Here is a 20,576-nt window from a genome sequence, read left to right as displayed (position 1 = left end):
ATATTAAGATATTGTATGCACTTTGTTGTTTTTGTGTGAAAAGTTTCATCGAAATGCAAAAAATGGTCTAAAACGTCTCCAAATACGATATTAAGCTATTGTATGCACTTTGATGTTTTTGTGTGAAAAGTTTTTTCGAAATGCACAAAATGGTCTAAAACGTCTCCAAATGCGATTTGAAGCTGTTTTGTGCACTTTGATGTTTTGTGTGAAAAGTTTCATCGAAATGCACAAAATGGTCTAAAACGTCTCCAAATACTATATTAAGCTATTGTATGCACTTTGATGTTTTTGAGTGAAAAGTTTTTTCGAAATGCTCAAAATGGTCTAAAACGTCTCCAAATGCGATTTGGAGCTCTTTTGTGCATTTTGATGTTTTGTGTCAAAAGTTTTATAGAAATGCTCGAAATGGTCTAAAACGGTTTCAAATGTGATTTTAAGCACTTTGATGTTTTTGTGTAACTAAGTTTCATCGAAATGCACAAAATGGTCTAAAACGTCTCCAAATACGATATTAAGATATTGTATGCACTTTGTTGTTTTTGTGTGAAAAGTTTCATCGAAATGCAAAAAATGGTCTAAAACGTCTCCAAATACGATATTAAGCTATTGTATGCACTTTGATGTTTTTGTGTGAAAAGTTTTTTCGAAATGCACAAAATGGTCTAAAACGGTTTCAAATGTGATTTTAAGCACTTTGATGTTTTTTGTAACTAAGTTTCATCGAAATGCACAAAATGGTCTAAAACGTCTGCAAATGCGATTTGAAGCTATTTTATGCACTTTGATGGTTTTGTGTGAAAAGTTTCATCGAAATGCACAAAATCGTCTAAAACGTCTCCAAATACGATATTAAGCTATTGTATGCACTTTGATTTTTTTGTGTGCAAAGTTTTTTCGAAATGCACAAAATGGTCTAAAACGTCTCCAAATGCGATAATAAGCTGTTGTATGCACATTGATGTTTTTGTTTGAAAAGTTTCATCGAAATGCACAAAATGGTCTAAAACGTCTCCAAATACGATATTAAGCTATTGTATGCACTTTGTTGTTTTTGTGTAAAAAGTTTCATCGAAATGCACAAATTTGTCAAAAATGTCTCCAAATGCGATTTGAAGCAATTTTGTGCACTTTTATGTTTTGGGTGAAAAGTTTCATCGAAATGCACAAAATGGTCTAAAACGTCTCCAAATACGATATTAAGCTATTGTATGCACTTTGATGTTTTTGTGTGAAAAGTTTTTTCGAAATGCACAAAATGGTCTAAAACGTCTACAAATGCGATTTGAAGCTATTTTGTGCACTTTTATGTTTTGTGTGAAAAGTTTCATCGAAATGCACAAAATGGTTTAAAACGTCTCCAAATACGATATTAAGCTATTGTATGCACTTTGATGTTTTTGTGTGAAATGTTTTTTCGAAATGCACAAAATGGTCTAAAACGTCTCCAAATGCGATAATAAGCTGTTGTATGCACATTGATGTTTTTGTTTGAAAAGTTTTTTCGAAATGCTCAAAATGTTCTAAAACGGTTTCAAATGTGATTTTAAGCACTTTGATGTTTTTGTGTAATCAAGTTTCATCGAAATGCACAAAATGGTCTAAAACGTCTCCAAATGCGATTTGAAGCTATTTTGTGCACTTTGATGTTTTGTGTGAAAAGTTTCATCGAAATGCACAAAATGGTCTAAAACGTCTCCAAATACGATATTAAGCTATTGTATGCACTTTGATGTTTTTGTGTGAAAAGTTTTTTTGAAATGCACAAAATGGTCTAAAACGTCTCCAAATGCGATTTGGAACTCTTTTGTGCACTTTGATGTTTTTGTGTAACCAAGTTTCATCGAAATGCACAAAATGGTCTAAAACGTCTCCAAATGCGATTTGAAGCTATTTTATGCACTTTTATGTTTTGTGTGAAAAGTTTCATCGAAATGCACAAAATGGTCTAAAACGTCTCCAAATATGATATTAAGCTATTGTATGCACTTTGATGTTTTTGTGTGAAAAGTTTTTTCGAAATGCACAAAATGGTCTAAAACGTCTCAAATGCGATTTGGAACTCTTTTGTGCACTTTGATGTTTTTGTGCAACCAAGTTTCATCGAAATGCACAAAATGGTCTAAAACGTCTCCAAATGCGATTTGAAGCTATTTTGTGCACTTTAATGTTTTGTGTGAAAAGTTTTATCGAAATGCTCAAAATGGTCTAAAACGTCTCCAAATACTATATTAAGCTATTGTATGCACTTTGATATTTTTGTGTCAAAAGTTTTATAGAAATGCTCGAAATGGTCTAAAACGGTTTCAAATGTGATTTTAAGCACTTTGATGTTTTTGTGTAACTAAGTTTCATCGAAATGCACAAAATGGTCTAAAACGTCTGCAAATGCGATTTGAAGATATTTTATGAACTTTGATGGTTTTGTGTGAAAAGTTTCATCGAAATGCACAAAAAGGTCTAAAACGTCTCCAAATACGATATTAAGCTATTGTATGCACTTTGATGTTTTTGTGTGAAAAGTTTCATCGAAATGCACAAAATGGTCTAAAACGTCTCCAAATCCGTTTTAAAGCTATTCTAAGCACTTTGGTGTTTTTATGTTAACATGTTTTTTCGAAATGCTCAAAATGTTCTAAAACGGTTTCAAATGTGATTTTAAGCACTTTGATGTTTTTGTGTAATCAAGTTTCATCGAAATGCACAAAATGGTCTAAAACGTCTCCAAATGCGATTTGAAGCTATTTTGTGCACTTTGATGTTTTGTGTGAAAAGTTTCATCGAAATGCACAAAATGGTCTAAAACGTCTCCAAATACTATATTAAGCTATTGTATGCACTTTGATGTTTTTGAGTGAAAAGTTCTTTCGAAATGCTCAAAATGGTCTAAAACGTCTCCAAATGCGATTTGGAGCTCTTTTGTGCATTTTGATGTTTTGTGTCAAAAGTTTTATAGAAATGCTCGAAATGGTCTAAAACGGTTTCAAATGTGATTTTAAGCACTTTGATGTTTTTTTGTAACTAAGTTTCATCGAAATGCACAAAATGGTCTAAAACGTCTGCAAATGCGATTTGAAGCTATTTTATGCACTTTGATGGTTTTGTGTGAAAAGTTTTTTCGAAATGCACAAAATGGTCTAAAACGTCTCCAAATGCGATAATAAGCTGTTGTATGCACATTGATGTTTTTGTTTGAAAAGTTTCATCGAAATGCACAAAATGGTCTAAAACGTCTCCAAATACGATATTAAGCTATTGTATGCACTTTGTTGTTTTTGTGTAAAAAGTTTCATCGAAATGCACAAATTTGTCAAAAATGTCTCCAAATGCGATTTGAAGCAATTTTGTGCACTTTTATGTTTTGGGTGAAAAGTTTCATCGAAATGCACAAAATGGTCTAAAACGTCTCCAAATACGATATTAAGCTATTGTATGCACTTTGATGTTTTTGTGTGAAAAGTTTTTTCGAAATGCACAAAATGGTCTAAAACGTCTACAAATGCGATTTGAAGCTATTTTGTGCACTTTTATGTTTTGTGTGAAAAGTTTCATCGAAATGCACAAAATGGTTTAAAACGTCTCCAAATACGATATTAAGCTATTGTATGCATTTTGATGTTTTTGTGTGAAATGTTTTTTCGAAATGCACAAAATGGTCTAAAACGTCTCCAAATGCGATAATAAGCTGTTGTAAGCACATTGATGTTTTTGTTTGAAAAGTTTTTTCGAAATGCTCAAAATGTTCTAAAACGGTTTCAAATGTGATTTTAAGCACTTTGATGTTTTTGTGTAATCAAGTTTCATCGAAATGCACAAAATGGTCTAAAACGTCTCCAAATGCGATTTGAAGCTATTTTGTGCACTTTGATGTTTTGTGTGAAAAGTTTCATCGAAATGCACAAAATGGTCTAAAACGTCTCCAAATACGATATTAAGCTATTGTATGCACTTTGATGTTTTTGTGTGAAAAGTTTTTTTGAAATGCACAAAATGGTCTAAAACGTCTCCAAATGCGATTTGGAACTCTTTTGTGCACTTTTATGTTTTTGTGTAACCAAGTTTCATCGAAATGCACAAAATGGTCTAAAACGTCTCCAAATGCGATTTGAAGCTATTTTATGCACTTTTATGTTTTGTGTGAAAAGTTTCATCGAAATGCACAAAATGGTCTAAAACGTCTCCAAATATGATATTAAGCTATTGTATGCACTTTGATGTTTTTGTGTGAAAAGTTTTTTCGAAATGCACAAAATGGTCTAAAACGTCTCAAATGCGATTTGGAACTCTTTTGTGCACTTTGATGTTTTTGTGCAACCAAGTTTCATCGAAATGCACAAAATGGTCTAAAACGTCTCCAAATGCGATTTGAAGCTATTTTGTGCACTTTAATGTTTTCTGTGAAAAGTTTTATCGAAATGCTCAAAATGGTCTAAAACGTCTCCAAATACTATATTAAGCTATTGTATGCACTTTGATATTTTTGTGTCAAAAGTTTTATAGAAATGCTCGAAATGGTCTAAAACGGTTTCAAATGTGATTTTAAGCACTTTGATGTTTTTGTGTAACTAAGTTTCATCGAAATGCACAAAATGGTCTAAAACGTCTGCAAATGCGATTTGAAGATATTTTATGAACTTTGATGGTTTTGTGTGAAAAGTTTCATCGAAATGCACAAAAAGGTCTAAAACGTCTCCAAATACGATATTAAGCTATTGTATGCACTTTGATGTTTTTGTGTGAAAAGTTTCATCGAAATGCACAAAATGGTCTAAAACGTCTCCAAATCCGTTTTAAAGCTATTCTAAGCACTTTGGTGTTTTTATGTTAACATGTTTTTTCGAAATGCTCAAAATGTTCTAAAACGGTTTCAAATGTGATTTTAAGCACTTTGATGTTTTTGTGTAATCAAGTTTCATCGAAATGCACAAAATGGTCTAAAACGTCTCCAAATGCGATTTGAAGCTATTTTGTGCACTTTGATGTTTTGTGTGAAAAGTTTCATCGAAATGCACAAAATGGTCTAAAACGTCTCCAAAAACTATATTAAGCTATTGTATGCACTTTGATGTTTTTGAGTGAAAAGTTCTTTCGAAATGCTCAAAATGGTCTAAAACGTCTCCAAATGCGATTTGGAGCTCTTTTGTGCATTTTGATGTTTTGTGTCAAAAGTTTTATAGAAATGCTCGAAATGGTCTAAAACGGTTTCAAATGTGATTTTAAGCACTTTGATGTTTTTGTGTAACTAAGTTTCATCGAAATACACAAAATGGTCTAAAACGTCTGCAAATGCGATTTGAAGCTATTTTATGCACTTTGATGGTTTTGTGTGAAAAGTTTTTTCGAAATGCACAAAATGGTCTAAAACGTCTACAAATGCGATTTGAAGCTATTTTGTGCACTTTTATGTTTTGTGTGAAAAGTTTCATCGAAATGCACAAAATGGTTTAAAACGTCTCCTTATACGATATTAAGATATTGTATGCACTTTGTTGTTTTTGTGTGAAAAGTTTCTTCGAAATGCACAAAATGGTCTAAAACGTCTCCAAATGCGATTTGAAGCTATTTTGTGCACTTTGATGTTTTGTGTGAAAAGTTTCATCGAAATGCACAAAATCGTCTAAAACGTCTCCAAATACTATATTAAGCTATTGTATGCACTTTGATGTTTTTGAGTGAAAAGTTTTTTCGAAATGCTCAAAATGGTCTAAAACGTCTCCAAATGCGATTTGGAGCTCTTTTGTGCATTTTGATGTTTTATGTCAAAAGTTTTATAGAAATGCTCGAAATGGTCTAAAACGGTTTCAAATGTGATTTTAAGCACTTTGTTGTTTTTGTGTGAAAAGTTTCATCGAAATGCACAAAATGGTCTAAAACGTCTCCAAATGCGATTTGAAGCTATTTTATGCACTTTTATTTTTTGTGTGAAAAGTTTCATCGAAATGCAAAAAATGGTCTAAAACGTCTCCAAATACGATATTAAGCTATTGTATGCACTTTGATGTTTTTGTGTGAAAAGTTTTTTCGAAATGCACAAAATGGTCTAAAACGTCTCTAAATGCGATTTGGAACTCTTTTGTGCACTTTGATGTTTTTGTGTAACCAATTTTCATCGAAATGCACAAAATGGTCTAAAACGTCTCCAAATGCGATTTGAAGCTATTTTGTGCACTTTAATGTTTTGTGTGAAAAGTTTTATCGAAATGCAAAAAATGGTCTAAAACGTCTCCAAATACGATATTAAGCTATTGTATGCACTTTGATGTTTTTGTGTGAAAAGTTTTTTCGAAATGCACAAAATGGTCTAAAACGTCTCCTAATGCGATTTGGAGCTCTTTTGTGCACTTTGATGTTTTGTGTCAAAAGTTTTATAGAAATGCTCGAAATGGTCTAAAACGGTTTCAAATGTGATTTTAAGCACTTTGATGTTTTTGTGTAACTAAGTTTCATCGAAATGCACAAAATGGTCTAAAACGTCTCCCAATACGATATTAAGATATTGTATGCACTTTGTTGTTTTTGTGTGAAAAGTTTCATCGAAATGCACAAAATGGTCTAAAACGTCTCCAAATGCGATTTGAAGCTATTTTGTGCACTTTGATGTTTTATGTAAAAAGTTTCATCAAAATGCACAAAACGGTCTAAAACGTCTCCAAATACGATATTAAGCTATTGTATGCACTTTGATGTTTTTGTGTGAAAAGTTTTAACGAAATGCACAAAATGGTCTAAAACGTCTCCAAATCCGTTTTAAAGCTATTCTAAGCACTTTGGTGTTTTTATGTTAACATGTTTTTTCGAAATGCTCAAAATGTTCTAAAACGGTTTCAAATGTGATTTTAAGCACTTTGATGTTTTTGTGTAATCAAGTTTCATCGAAAAGCACAAAATGGTCTAAAACGTCTCCAAATGCGATTTGAAGCTGTTTTGTGCACTTTGATGTTTTGTGTGAAAAGTTTCATCGAAATGCACAAAATGGTCTAAAACGTCTCCAAATACTATATTAAGCTATTGTATGCACTTTGATGTTTTTGAGTGAAAAGTTTTTTCGAAATGCTCAAAATGGTCTAAAACGTCTCCAAATGCGATTTGGAGCTCTTTTGTGCATTTTGATGTTTTGTGTCAAAAGTTTTATAGAAATGCTCGAAATGGTCTAAAACGGTTTCAAATGTGATTTTAAGCACTTTGATGTTTTTGTGTAACTAAGTTTCATCGAAATGCACAAAATGGTCTAAAACGTCTCCAAATACGATATTAAGATATTGCATGCACTTTGTTGTTTTTGTGTGAAAAGTTTCATCGAAATGCAAAAAATGGTCTAAAACGTCTCCAAATACGATATTAAGCTATTGTATGCACTTTGATGTTTTTGTGTGAAAAGTTTTTTCGAAATGCACAAAATGGTCTAAAACGTCTCCAAATGCGATTTGGAACTCTTTTGTGCACTTTGATGTTTTTGTGTAACCAATTTTCATCGAAATGCACAAAATGGTCTAAAACGTCTCCAAATGCGATTTGAAGCTGTTTTGTGCACTTTGATGTTTTGTGTGAAAAGTTTCATCGAAATGCACAAAATGGTCTAAAACGTCTCCAAATACTATATTAAGCTATTGTATGCACTTTGATGTTTTTGAGTGAAAAGTTTTTTCGAAATGCTCAAAATGGTCTAAAACGTCTCCAAATGCGATTTGGAGCTCTTTTGTGCATTTTGATGTTTTGTGTCAAAAGTTTTATAGAAATGCTCGAAATGGTCTAAAACGGTTTCAAATGTGATTTTAAGCACTTTGATGTTTTTGTGTAACTAAGTTTCATCGAAATGCACAAAATGGTCTAAAACGTCTCCAAATACGATATTAAGATATTGTATGCACTTTGTTGTTTTTGTGTGAAAAGTTTCATCGAAATGCAAAAAATGGTCTAAAACGTCTCCAAATACGATATTAAGCTATTGTATGCACTTTGATGTTTTTGTGTGAAAAGTTTTTTCGAAATGCACAAAATGGTCTAAAACGGTTTCAAATGTGATTTTAAGCACTTTGATGTTTTTGTGTAACTAAGTTTCATCGAAATGCACAAAATGGTCTAAAACGTCTGCAAATGCGATTTGAAGCTATTTTATGCACTTTGATGGTTTTGTGTGAAAAGTTTCATCGAAATGCACAAAATCGTCTAAAACGTCTCCAAATACGATATTAAGCTATTGTATGCACTTTGATTTTTTTGTGTGCAAAGTTTTTTCGAAATGCACAAAATGGTCTAAAACGTCTCCAAATGCGATAATAAGCTGTTGTATGCACATTGATGTTTTTGTTTGAAAAGTTTCATCGAAATGCACAAAATGGTCTAAAACGTCTCCAAATACGATATTAAGCTATTGTATGCACTTTGTTGTTTTTGTGTAAAAAGTTTCATCGAAATGCACAAATTTGTCAAAAATGTCTCCAAATGCGATTTGAAGCTATTTTGTGCACTTTTATGTTTTGGGTGAAAAGTTTCATCGAAATGCACAAAATGGTCTAAAACGTCTCCAAATACGATATTAAGCTATTGTATGCACTTTGATGTTTTTGTGTGAAAAGTTTTTTCGAAATGCACAAAATGGTCTAAAACGTCTACAAATGCGATTTGAAGCTATTTTGTGCACTTTTATGTTTTGTGTGAAAAGTTTCATCGAAATGCACAAAATGGTTTAAAACGTCTCCAAATACGATATTAAGCTATTGTATGCACTTTGATGTTTTTGTGTGAAAAGTTTTTTCGAAATGCACAAAATGGTCTAAAACGTCTCCAAATGCGATAATAAGCTGTTGTATGCACATTGATGTTTTTGTTTGAAAAGTTTTTTCGAAATGCTCAAAATGTTCTAAAACGGTTTCAAATGTGATTTTAAGCACTTTGATGTTTTTGTGTAATCAAGTTTCATCGAAATGCACAAAATGGTCTAAAACGTCTCCAAATGCGATTTGAAGCTATTTTGTGCACTTTGATGTTTTGTGTGAAAAGTTTCATCGAAATGCACAAAATGGTCTAAAACGTCTCCAAATACGATATTAAGCTATTGTATGCACTTTGATGTTTTTGTGTGAAAAGTTTTTTTGAAATGCACAAAATGGTCTAAAACGTCTCCAAATGCGATTTGGAACTCTTTTGTGCACTTTGATGTTTTTGTGTAACCAAGTTTCATCGAAATGCACAAAATGGTCTAAAACGTCTCCAAATGCGATTTGAAGCTATTTTATGCACTTTTATGTTTTGTGTGAAAAGTTTCATCGAAATGCACAAAATGGTCTAAAACGTCTCCAAATATGATATTAAGCTATTGTATGCACTTTGATGTTTTTGTGTGAAAAGTTTTTTCGAAATGCACAAAATGGTCTAAAACGTCTCAAATGCGATTTGGAACTCTTTTGTGCACTTTGATGTTTTTGTGCAACCAAGTTTCATCAAAATGCACAAAATGGTCTAAAACGTCTCCAAATGCGATTTGAAGCTATTTTGTGCACTTTAATGTTTTGTGTGAAAAGTTTTATCGAAATGCTCAAAATGGTCTAAAACGTCTCCAAATACTATATTAAGCTATTGTATGCACTTTGATGTTTTTGAGTGAAAAGTTTTTTCGAAATGCTCAAAATGGTCTAAAACGTCTCCAAATGCGATTTTGAGTTCTTTTGTGCACTTTGATGTTTTGTGTCAAAAGTTTTATAGAAATGCTCGAAATGGTCTAAAACGGTTTCAAATGTGAGTTTAAGCACTTTGATGTTTTTGTGTAACTAAGTTTCATCGAAATGCACAAAATGGTCTAAAACGTCTGCAAATGCGATTTGAAGATATTTTATGCACTTTGATGGTTTTGTGTGAAAAGTTTCATCGAAATGCACAAAATGGTCTAAAACGTCTCCAAATACGATATTAAGCTATTGTATGCACTTTGATGTTTTTGTGTGAAAAGTTTCATCGAAATGCACAAAATGGTCTAAAACGTCTCCAAATCCGTTTTAAAGCTATTCTAAGCACTTTGGTGTTTTTATGTTAACATGTTTTTTCGAAATGCTCAAAATGTTCTAAAACGGTTTCAAATGTGATTTTAAGCACTTTGATGTTTTTGTGTAATCAAGTTTCATCGAAATGCACAAAATGGTCTAAAACGTCTCCAAATGCGATTTGAAGCTAATTTGTGCACTTTGATGTTTTGTGTGAAAAGTTTCATCGAAATGCACAAAATGGTCTAAAACGTCTCCAAATACTATATTAAGCTATTGTATGCACTTTGATGTTTTTGAGTGAAAAGTTTTTTCGAAATGCTCAAAATGGTCTAAAACGTCTCCAAATGCGATTTGGAGCTCTTTTGTGCATTTTGATGTTTTGTGTCAAAAGTTTTATAGAAATGCTCGAAATGGTCTAAAACGGTTTCAAATGTGATTTTAAGCACTTTGATGTTTTTGTGTAACTAAGTTTCATCGAAATGCACAAAATGGTCTAAAACGTCTGCAAATGCGATTTGAAGCTATTTTATGCACTTTGATGGTTTTGTGTGAAAAGTTTTTTCGAAATGCACAAAATGGTCTAAAACGTCTACAAATGCGATTTGAAGCTATTTTGTGCACTTTTATGTTTTGTGTGAAAAGTTTCATCGAAATGCACAAAATGGTTTAAAACGTCTCCTTATACGATATTAAGCTATTGTATGCACTTTGATGTTTTTGTGTGAAAAGTTTTTTCGAAATGCACAAAATGGTCTAAAACGTCTCCAAATGCGATAATAAGCTGTTGTATGCACATTGATGTTTTTGTTTGAAAAGTTTCATCGAAATGCACAAAATGGTCTAAAACGTCTCCAAATGCGATAATAAGCTGTTGTATGCACATTGATGTTTTTGTTTGAAAAGTTTTTTCGAAATGCTCAAAATGTTCTAAAACGGTTTCAAATGTGATTTTAAGCACTTTGATGTTTTTGTGTAATCAAGTTTCATCGAAATGCACAAAATGGTCTAAAACGTCTCCAAATGCGATTTGAAGCTATTTTGTGCACTTTGATGTTTTGTGTGAAAAGTTTCATCGAAATGCACAAAATGGTCTAAAACGTCTCCAAATACGATATTAAGCTATTGTATGCACTTTGATGTTTTTGTGTGAAAAGTTTTTTTGAAATGCACAAAATGGTCTAAAACGTCTCCAAATGCGATTTGGAACTCTTTTGTGCACTTTGATGTTTTTGTGTAACCAAGTTTCATCGAAATGCACAAAATGGTCTAAAACGTCTCCAAATGCGATTTGAAGCTATTTTATGCACTTTTATGTTTTGTGTGAAAAGTTTCATCGAAATGCACAAAATGGTCTAAAACGTCTCCAAATATGATATTAAGCTATTGTATGCACTTTGATGTTTTTGTGTGAAAAGTTTCATCGAAATGCACAAAATGGTCTAAAACGTCTCCAAATGCGATTTGAAGCTATTTTGTGCACTTTAATGTTTTGTGTGAAAAGTTTTTTCGAAATGCTCAAAATGGTCTAAAACGTCTCCAAATGCGATTTTGAGTTCTTTTGTGCACTTTGATGTTTTGTGTCAAAAGTTTTATAGAAATGCTCGAAATGGTCTAAAACGGTTTCAAATGTGATTTTAAGCACTTTGATGTTTTTGTGTAACTAAGTTTCATCGAAATGCACAAAATGGTCTAAAACGTCTGCAAATGCGATTTGAAGATATTTTATGCACTTTGATGGTTTTGTGTGAAAAGTTTCATCGAAATGCACAAAATGGTCTAAAACGTCTCCAAATACGATATTAAGCTATTGTATGCACTTTGATGTTTTTGTGTGAAAAGTTTCATCGAAATGCACAAAATGGTCTAAAACGTCTCCAAATGCGATTTGAAGCTATTTTATGCACTTTTATGTTTTGTCTGAAAAGTTTCATCGAAATGCTCAAAATGGTCTAAAACGTCTCCAAATATGATAGTAAGCTATTGTATGCACTTTGGTGTTTTTGTGTGAAAAGTTTTTTCGAAATGCACAAAATGGTCTAAAACGCACTTTGATGTTTTTGTGTGAAAAGTTTTTTCGAAATGCACAAAATGGTCTAAAACGTCTCCAAATGCGATTTGGAACTCTTTTGTGCACTTTGATGTTTTTGTGTAACCAAGTTTCATCGAAATGCACAAAATGGTCTAAAACGTCTCCAAATGCGATTTGAAGCTATTTTGTGCACTTTAATGTTTTGTGTGAAAAGTTTTATCGAAATGCTCAAAATGGTCTAAAACGGTTTCAAATGTGATTTTAAGCACTTTGATATTTTTGTGTAATCAAGTTTTTTCGAAATGCACAAAATGGTCTAAAACGTCTCCAAATGCGATTTGAAGCTATTTTGTGCACTTTGTTGTTTTGTGTGAAAAGTTTCATTGAAATGCACAAAATGGTCTAAAACGTCTCCAAATACGATATTAAGCTATTGTATGCACTTTGATGTTTTTGTGTGAAAAGTTTTATCGAAATGCACAAATTGGTCAAAAATGTCTCCAAATGCGATTTGAAGCTATTTTGTGCACTTTTATGTTTGTGTGAAAAGTTTCATCGAAATGCACAAAATGGTCTAAAACGTCTCCAAATACGATATTAAGCTATTGTATGCACTTTGATGTTTTTGTGTGAAAAGTTTTTTCGAAATGCACAAAATGGTCTAAAACGTCTCCAAATGCGATAATAAGCTGTTGTATGCACATTGATGTTTTTGTTTGAAAAGTTTCATCGAAATGCACAAAATGGTCTAAAACGTCTCCAAATACGATATTAAGCTATTGTATGCACTTTGTTGTTTTTGTGTAAAAAGTTTCATCGAAATGCACAAATTGGTCAAAAATGTATCCAAATGCGATTTGAAGCTATTTTGTGCACTTTTATGTTTTGGGTGAAAAGTTTCATCGAAATGCACAAAATGGTCTAAAACGTCTCCAAATACGATATTAAGCTATTGTATACACTTTTATGTTTTTGTGTGAAAAGTTTCATCGAAATGCACAAAATGGTCTAAAACGTCTCCAAATACGATAATAAGCTGTTGTATGCACATTGATGTTTTTGTTTGAAAAGTTTTTTCGAAATGCTCAAAATGTTCTAAAACGGTTTCAAATGTGATTTTAAGCACTTTGATGTTTTTGTGTAATCAAGTTTCATCGAAATGCACAAAATGGTCTAAAACGTCTCCAAATGCGATTTGAAGCTATTTTGTGCACTTTGATGTTTTGTGTGAAAAGTTTCATCGAAATGCACAAAATGGTCTAAAACGTCTCCAAATACGATATTAAGCTATTGTATGCACTTTGATGTTTTTGTGTGAAAAGTTTTTTTGAAATGCACAAAATGGTCTAAAACGTCTCCAAATGCGACTTGGAACTCTTTTGTGCACTTTGATGTTTTTGTGTAACCAAGTTTCATCGAAATGCACAAAATGGTCTAAAACGTCTCCAAATGCGATTTGAAGCTATTTTATGCACTTTTATGTTTTGTGTGAAAAGTTTCATCGAAATGCACAAAATGGTCTAAAACGTTTCCAAATATGATATTAAGCTATTGTATGCACTTTGATGTTTTTGTGTGAAAAGTTTTTTCGAAATGCACAAAATGGTCTAAAACGCACTTTGATGTTTTTGTGTGAAAAGTTTTTTCGAAATGCACAAAATGGTCTAAAACGTCTCCAAATGCGATTTGGAACTCTTTTGTGCACTTTGATGTTTTTGTGTAACCAAGTTTCATCGAAATGCACAAAATGGTCTAAAACGTCTCCAAATGCGATTTGAAGCTATTTTGTGCACTTTAATGTTTTGTGTGAAAAGTTTTATCGAAATGCTCAAAATGGTCTAAAACGGTTTCAAATGTGATTTTAAGCACTTTGATATTTTTGTGTAATCAAGTTTTTTCGAAATGCACAAAATGGTCTAAAACGTCTCCAAATGCGATTTGAAGCTATTTTGTGCACTTTGTTGTTTTGTGTGAAAAGTTTCATTGAAATGCACAAAATGGTCTAAAACGTCTCCAAATACGATATTAAGCTATTGTATGCACTTTGATGTTTTTGTGTGAAAAGTTTTATCGAAATGCACAAATTGGTCAAAAATGTCTCCAAATGCGATTTGAAGCTATTTTGTGCACTTTTATGTTTGTGTGAAAAGTTTCATCGAAATGCACAAAATGGTCTAAAACGTCTCCAAATACGATATTAAGCTATTGTATGCACTTTGATGTTTTTGTGTGAAAAGTTTTTTCGAAATGCACAAAATGGTCTAAAACGTCTCCAAATGCGATAATAAGCTGTTGTATGCACATTGATGTTTTTGTTTGAAAAGTTTCATCGAAATGCACAAAATGGTCTAAAACGTCTCCAAATACGATATTAAGCTATTGTATGCACTTTGTTGTTTTTGTGTAAAAAGTTTCATCGAAATGCACAAATTGGTCAAAAATGTATCCAAATGCGATTTGAAGCTATTTTGTGCACTTTTATGTTTTGGGTGAAAAGTTTCATCGAAATGCACAAAATGGTCTAAAACGTCTCCAAATACGATATTAAGCTATTGTATACACTTTTATGTTTTTGTGTGAAAAGTTTCATCGAAATGCACAAAATGGTCTAAAACGTCTCCAAATACGATAATAAGCTGTTGTATGCACATTGATGTTTTTGTTTGAAAAGTTTTTTCGAAATGCTCAAAATGTTCTAAAACGGTTTCAAATGTGATTTTAAGCACTTTGATGTTTTTGTGTAATCAAGTTTCATCGAAATGCACAAAATGGTCTAAAACGTCTCCAAATGCGATTTGAAGCTATTTTGTGCACTTTGATGTTTTGTGTGAAAAGTTTCATCGAAATGCACAAAATGGTCTAAAACGTCTCCAAATACGATATTAAGCTATTGTATGCACTTTGATGTTTTTGTGTGAAAAGTTTTTTTGAAATGCACAAAATGGTCTAAAACGTCTCCAAATGCGACTTGGAACTCTTTTGTGCACTTTGATGTTTTTGTGTAACCAAGTTTCATCGAAATGCACAAAATGGTCTAAAACGTCTCCAAATGCGATTTGAAGCTATTTTATGCACTTTTATGTTTTGTGTGAAAAGTTTCATCGAAATGCACAAAATGGTCTAAAACGTTTCCAAATATGATATTAAGCTATTGTATGCACTTTGATGTTTTTGTGTGAAAAGTTTTTTCGAAATGCACAAAATGGTCTAAAACGTCTCAAATGCGATTTGGAACTCTTTTGTGCACTTTGATGTTTTTGTGTAACCAAGTTTCATCGAAATGCACAAAATGGTCTAAAACGTCTCCAAATGCGATTTGAAGCTATTTTGTGCACTTTAATGTTTTGTGTGAAAAGTTTTATCGAAATGCTCAAAATGGTCTAAAACGTCTCCAAATACTATATTAAGCTATTGTATGCACTTTGATGTTTTTGAGTGAAAAGTTTTTTCGAAATGCTCAAAATGGTCTAAAACGTCTCCATATGCGATTTTGAGTTCTTTTGTGCACTTTGATGTTTTGTGTCAAAAGTTTTATAGAAATGCTCGAAATGGTCTAAAACGGTTTCAAATGTGATTTTAAGCACTTTGATGTTTTTGTGTAACTAAGTTTCATCGAAATGCACAAAATGGTCTAAAACGTCTGCAAATGCGATTTGAAGATATTTTATGCACTTTGATGGTTTTGTGTGAAAAGTTTCATCGAAATGCACAAAATGGTCTATAACGTCTCCAAATACGAAATTAAGCTATTGTATGCACTTTGATGTTTTGGTGTGAAAAGTTTCATCGAAATGCACAAAATGGTCTAAAACGTCTCCAAATGCGATTTGAAGCTATATGCACTTTTATGTTTTGTGTGAAAAGTTTCATCGAAATGCACAAAATGGTCTAAAACGTCTCCAAATATGATAGTAAGCTATTGTATGCACTTTGATGTTTTTGTGTGAAAAGTTTTTTCGAAATGCACAAAATGGTCTAAAACGCACTTTGATGTTTTTGTGTGAAAATTTTTTTCGAAATGCACAAAATGGTCTAAAACGTCTCCAAATGCGATTTGGAACCCTTTTGTGCACTTTGATGTTTTTGTGTAACCAAGTTTCATCGAAATGCACAAAATGGTCTAAAACGTCTCCAAATGCGATTTGAAGCTATTTTGTGCACTTTAATGTTTTGTGTGAAAAGTTTTATCGAAATGCTCAAAATGGTCTAAAACGGTTTCAAATGTGATTTTAAGCACTTTGATATTTTTGTGTAATCAAGTTTTTTCAAAATGCACAAAATGGTCTAAAACGTCTCCAAATGCGATTTGAAGCTATTTTGTGCACTTTGTTGTTTTGTGTGAAAAGTTTCATTGAAATGCACAAAATGGTCTAAAACGTCTCCAAATACGATATTAAGCTATTGTATGCACTTTGATGTTTTTGTGTGAAAAGTTTTATCGAAATGCACAAATTGGTCAAAAATGTCTCCAAATGCGATTTGAAGCTATTTTGTGCACTTTTATGTTTGGGTGAAAAGTTTCATCGAAATGCACAAAATGGTCTAAAACGTCTCCAAATACGATATTAAGCTATTTTATGCACTTTTATGTTTTTGTGTGAAAAGTTTCATCGAAATGCACAAAATGGTCTAAAACGTCTCCAAATACGATATTAAGCTATTGTATGCACTTTGATGTTTTTGTGTGAAAAGTTTTTTCGAAATGCACAAAATGGTCTAAAACGTCTCCAAATGCGATAATAAGCTGTTGTATGCACATTGATGTTTTTGTTTGAAAAGTTTCATCGAAATGCACAAAATGGTCTAAAACGTCTCCAAATACGATATTAAGCTATTGTATGCACTTTGTTGTTTTTGTGTAAAAAGTTTCATCGAAATGCACAAATTGGTCAAAAATGTATCCAAATGCGATTTGAAGCTATTTTGTGCACTTTTATGTTTTGGGTGAAAAGTTTCATCGAAATGCACAAAATGGTCTAAAACGTCTCCAAATACGATATTAAGCTATTGTATGCACTTTTATGTTTTTGTGTGAAAAGTTTTTTTGAAATGCACAAAATGGTCTAAAACGTCTCCAAATGCGATTTGGAACTCTTTTGTGCACTTTGATGTTTTAGTGTAACCAAGTTTCATCGAAATGCACAAAATGGTCTAAAACGTCTCCAAATGCGATTTGAAGCTATTTTATGCACTTTTATGTTTTGTGGGAAAAGTTTCATCGAAATGCACAAAATGGTCTAAAACGTCTCCAAATATGATATTAAGCTATTGTATGCACTTTGATGTTTTTGTGTGAAAAGTTGTTTCGAAATGCACAAAATGGTCTAAAACGTCTACAAATGCGATTTGAAGCTATTTTGTGCACTTTTATGTTTTGTGTGAAAAGTTTCATCGAAATGCACAAAATGGTTTAAAACGTCTCCAAATACGATATTAAGCTATTGTATGCACTTTGATGTTTTTGTGAGAAAAGTTTTTTCGAAATGCACAAAATGGTCTAAAACGTCTCCAAATGCGATAATAAGCTGTTGTATGCACATTGATGTTTTTGTTTGAAAAGTTTCATCGAAATGCACAAAATGGTCTAAAACGTCTCCAAATGCGATAATAAGCTGTTTTATGCACATTGCTGTTTTTGTTTGAAAAGTTTTTTCGAAATGCTCAAAATGTTCTAAAACGGTTTCAAATGTGATTTTAAGCACTTTGATGTTTTTGTGTAATCAAGTTTCATCGAAATGCACAAAATGGTCTAAAACGTCTTCAAATACGATATTAAGCTATTGTATGCACTTTGATGTTTTTGTGTGAAAAGTTTTTTTGAAATGCACAAAATGGTCTAAAACGTCTCCAAATGCGATTTGGAACTTTTTTGTGCACTTTGATGTTTTTGTGTAACCAAGTTTCATCGAAATGCACAAAATGGTCTAAAACGTCTCCAAATGCGATTTGAAGCTATTTTATGCACTTTTATGTTTTGTGTGAAAAGTTTCATCGAAATGCACAAAATGGTCTAAAACGTCTCCAAATATGATATTAAGCTATTGTATGCACTTTGATGTTTTTGTGTGAAAAGTTTTTTCGAAATGCACAAAATGGTCTAAAACGTCTCAAATGCGATTTGGAACTCTTTTGTGCACTTTGACGTTTTTGTGCAACCAAGTTTCATCGAAATGCACAAAATGGTCTAAAACGTCTCCAAATGCGATTTGAAGCTATTTTGTGCACTTTAATGTTTTGTGTGAAAAGTTTTATCGAAATGCTCAAAATGGTCTAAAACGTCTCCAAATACTATATTAAGCTATTGTATGCACTTTGATGTTTTTGAGTGAAAAGTTTTTTCGAAATGCTCAAAATGGTCTAAAACGTCTCCAAATACGATATTAAGCTATTGTATGCACTTTTATGTTTTTGTGTGAAAAGTTTCATCGAAATGCACAAAATGGTCTAAAACGTCTCCAAATACGATATTAAGCTATTGTTTGCACTTTGATGTTTTTGTGTGAAAAGTTTTTTCGAAATGCACAAAATGGTCTAAAACGTCTCCAAATGCGATAATAAGCTGTTGTATGCACATTGATGTTTTTGTTTGAAAAGTTTCATCGAAATGCACAAAATGGTCTAAAACGTCTCCAAATACGATATTAAGCTATTGTATGCACTTTGTTGTTTTTGTGTAAAAAGTTTCATCGAAATGCACAAATTGGTCAAAAATGTCTCCAAATGCGATTTGAAGCTATTTTGTGCACTTTTATGTTTTGGGTGAAAAGTTTCATCGAAATGCACAAAATGGTCTAAAACGCCTCCAAATACGATATTAAGCTATTGTATGCACTTTTATATTTTTGTGTGAAAAGTTTCATCGAAATGCACAAAATGGTCTAAAACGTCTCCAAATACGATATTAAGCTATTGTATGCACTTTGATGTTTTTGTGTGAAAAGTTTTTTCGAAATGCACAAAATGGTCTAAAACGTCTCCAAATGCGATAATAAGCTGTTGTATGCACATTGATGTTTTTGTTTGAAAACTTTCATCGAAATGCACAAAATGGTCTAAAACGTCTCCAAATACGATATTAAGCTATTGTATGCACTTTGTTGTTTTTGTGTAAAAAGTTTCATCGAAATGCACAAATTGGTCAAAAATGTCTCCAAATGCGATTTGAAGCTATTTTGTGCACTTTTATGTTTTGGGTGAAAAGTTTTATCGAAATGCACAAAATGGTCTAAAACGTCTCCAAATACGATATTAAGCTATTGTATGCACTTTTATGTTTTTGTGTGAACAGTTTCATCGAAATGCACAAAATGGTCTAAAACGTCTCCAAATACGATATTAAGCTATTGTATGCACTTTGATGTTTTTGTGTGAAAAGTTTTTTCGAAATGCACAAAATGGTCTAAAACGTCTCCAAATGCGATAATAAGCTGTTGTATGCACATTGATGTTTTTGTTTGAAAAGTTTCATCGAAATGCACAAAATTGTCTAAAACGTCTCCAAATACGATATTAAGCTATTGTAGGCACTTTGATGTTTTTGTGTGAAAAGTTTTTTCGAAATGCACAAAATGGTGTAAAACGTCTCCAAATGCGATTTGGAACTCTTTTGTGCACTTTGATGTTTTTGTGTAACCAAGTTTCATCGAAATGCACAAAATGGTCTAAAACGTCTCCAAATGCGATTTGAAGCTATTTTGTGCACTTTAATGTTTTGTGTGAAAAGTTTTATCGAAATGCTCAAAATGGTCTAAAACGGTTTCAAATGTGATTTTAAGCACTTTGATATTTTTGTGTAATCAAGTTTTTTCGAAATGCACAAAATGGTCTAAAACGTCTCCAAATGCGATTTGAAGCTATTTTGTGCACTTTTATGTTTTGGGTGAAAAGTTTCATCGAAATGCACAAAATGGTCTAAAACGTCTCCAAATACAATATTAAGCTATTGTATGCACTTTGATGTTTTTGTGTAAAAAGTTTTTTCGAAATGCACAAAATGGTCTAAAACGTCTACAAATGCGATTTGAAGCTATTTTGTGCACTTTTATGTTTTGTGTGAAAAGTTTCATCGAAATGCACAAAATGGTCTAAAACGTCTCCAAATACGATATTAAGCTATTGTATGCACTTTGATGTTTTTGTGTGAAAAGTTTTTTCGAAATGCACAAAATGGTGTAAAACGTCTCCAAATGCGATTTGGAACTCTTTTGTGCACTTTGATGTTTTTGTGTAACCAAGTTTCATCGAAATGCACAAAATGGTCTAAAACGTCTCCAAATGCGATTTGAAGCTATTTTGTGCACTTTAATGTTTTGTGTAAAAAGTTTTATCGAAATGCTCAAAATGGTCTAAAACGGTTTCAAATGTGATTTTAAGCACTTTGATATTTTTGTGTAATCAAGTTTTTTCGAAATGCACAAAATGGTCTAAAACGTCTCCAAATGCGATTTGAAGCTATTTTGAGCACTTTGTTGTTTTGTGTGAAAAGTTTCATTGAAATGCACAAAATGGTCTAAAACGTCTCCAAATACGATATTAAGCTATTGTATGCACTTTGATGTTTTTGTGTG

This window comes from Antedon bifida, chromosome 11 (genome assembly GCF_963402885.1).
Source record: "Antedon bifida chromosome 11, ecAntBifi1.1, whole genome shotgun sequence".
NCBI classification, from domain to species: Eukaryota; Metazoa; Echinodermata; class Crinoidea; order Comatulida; family Antedonidae; genus Antedon; species Antedon bifida.
Note: the sequence above shows the minus strand (reverse complement) of the source record.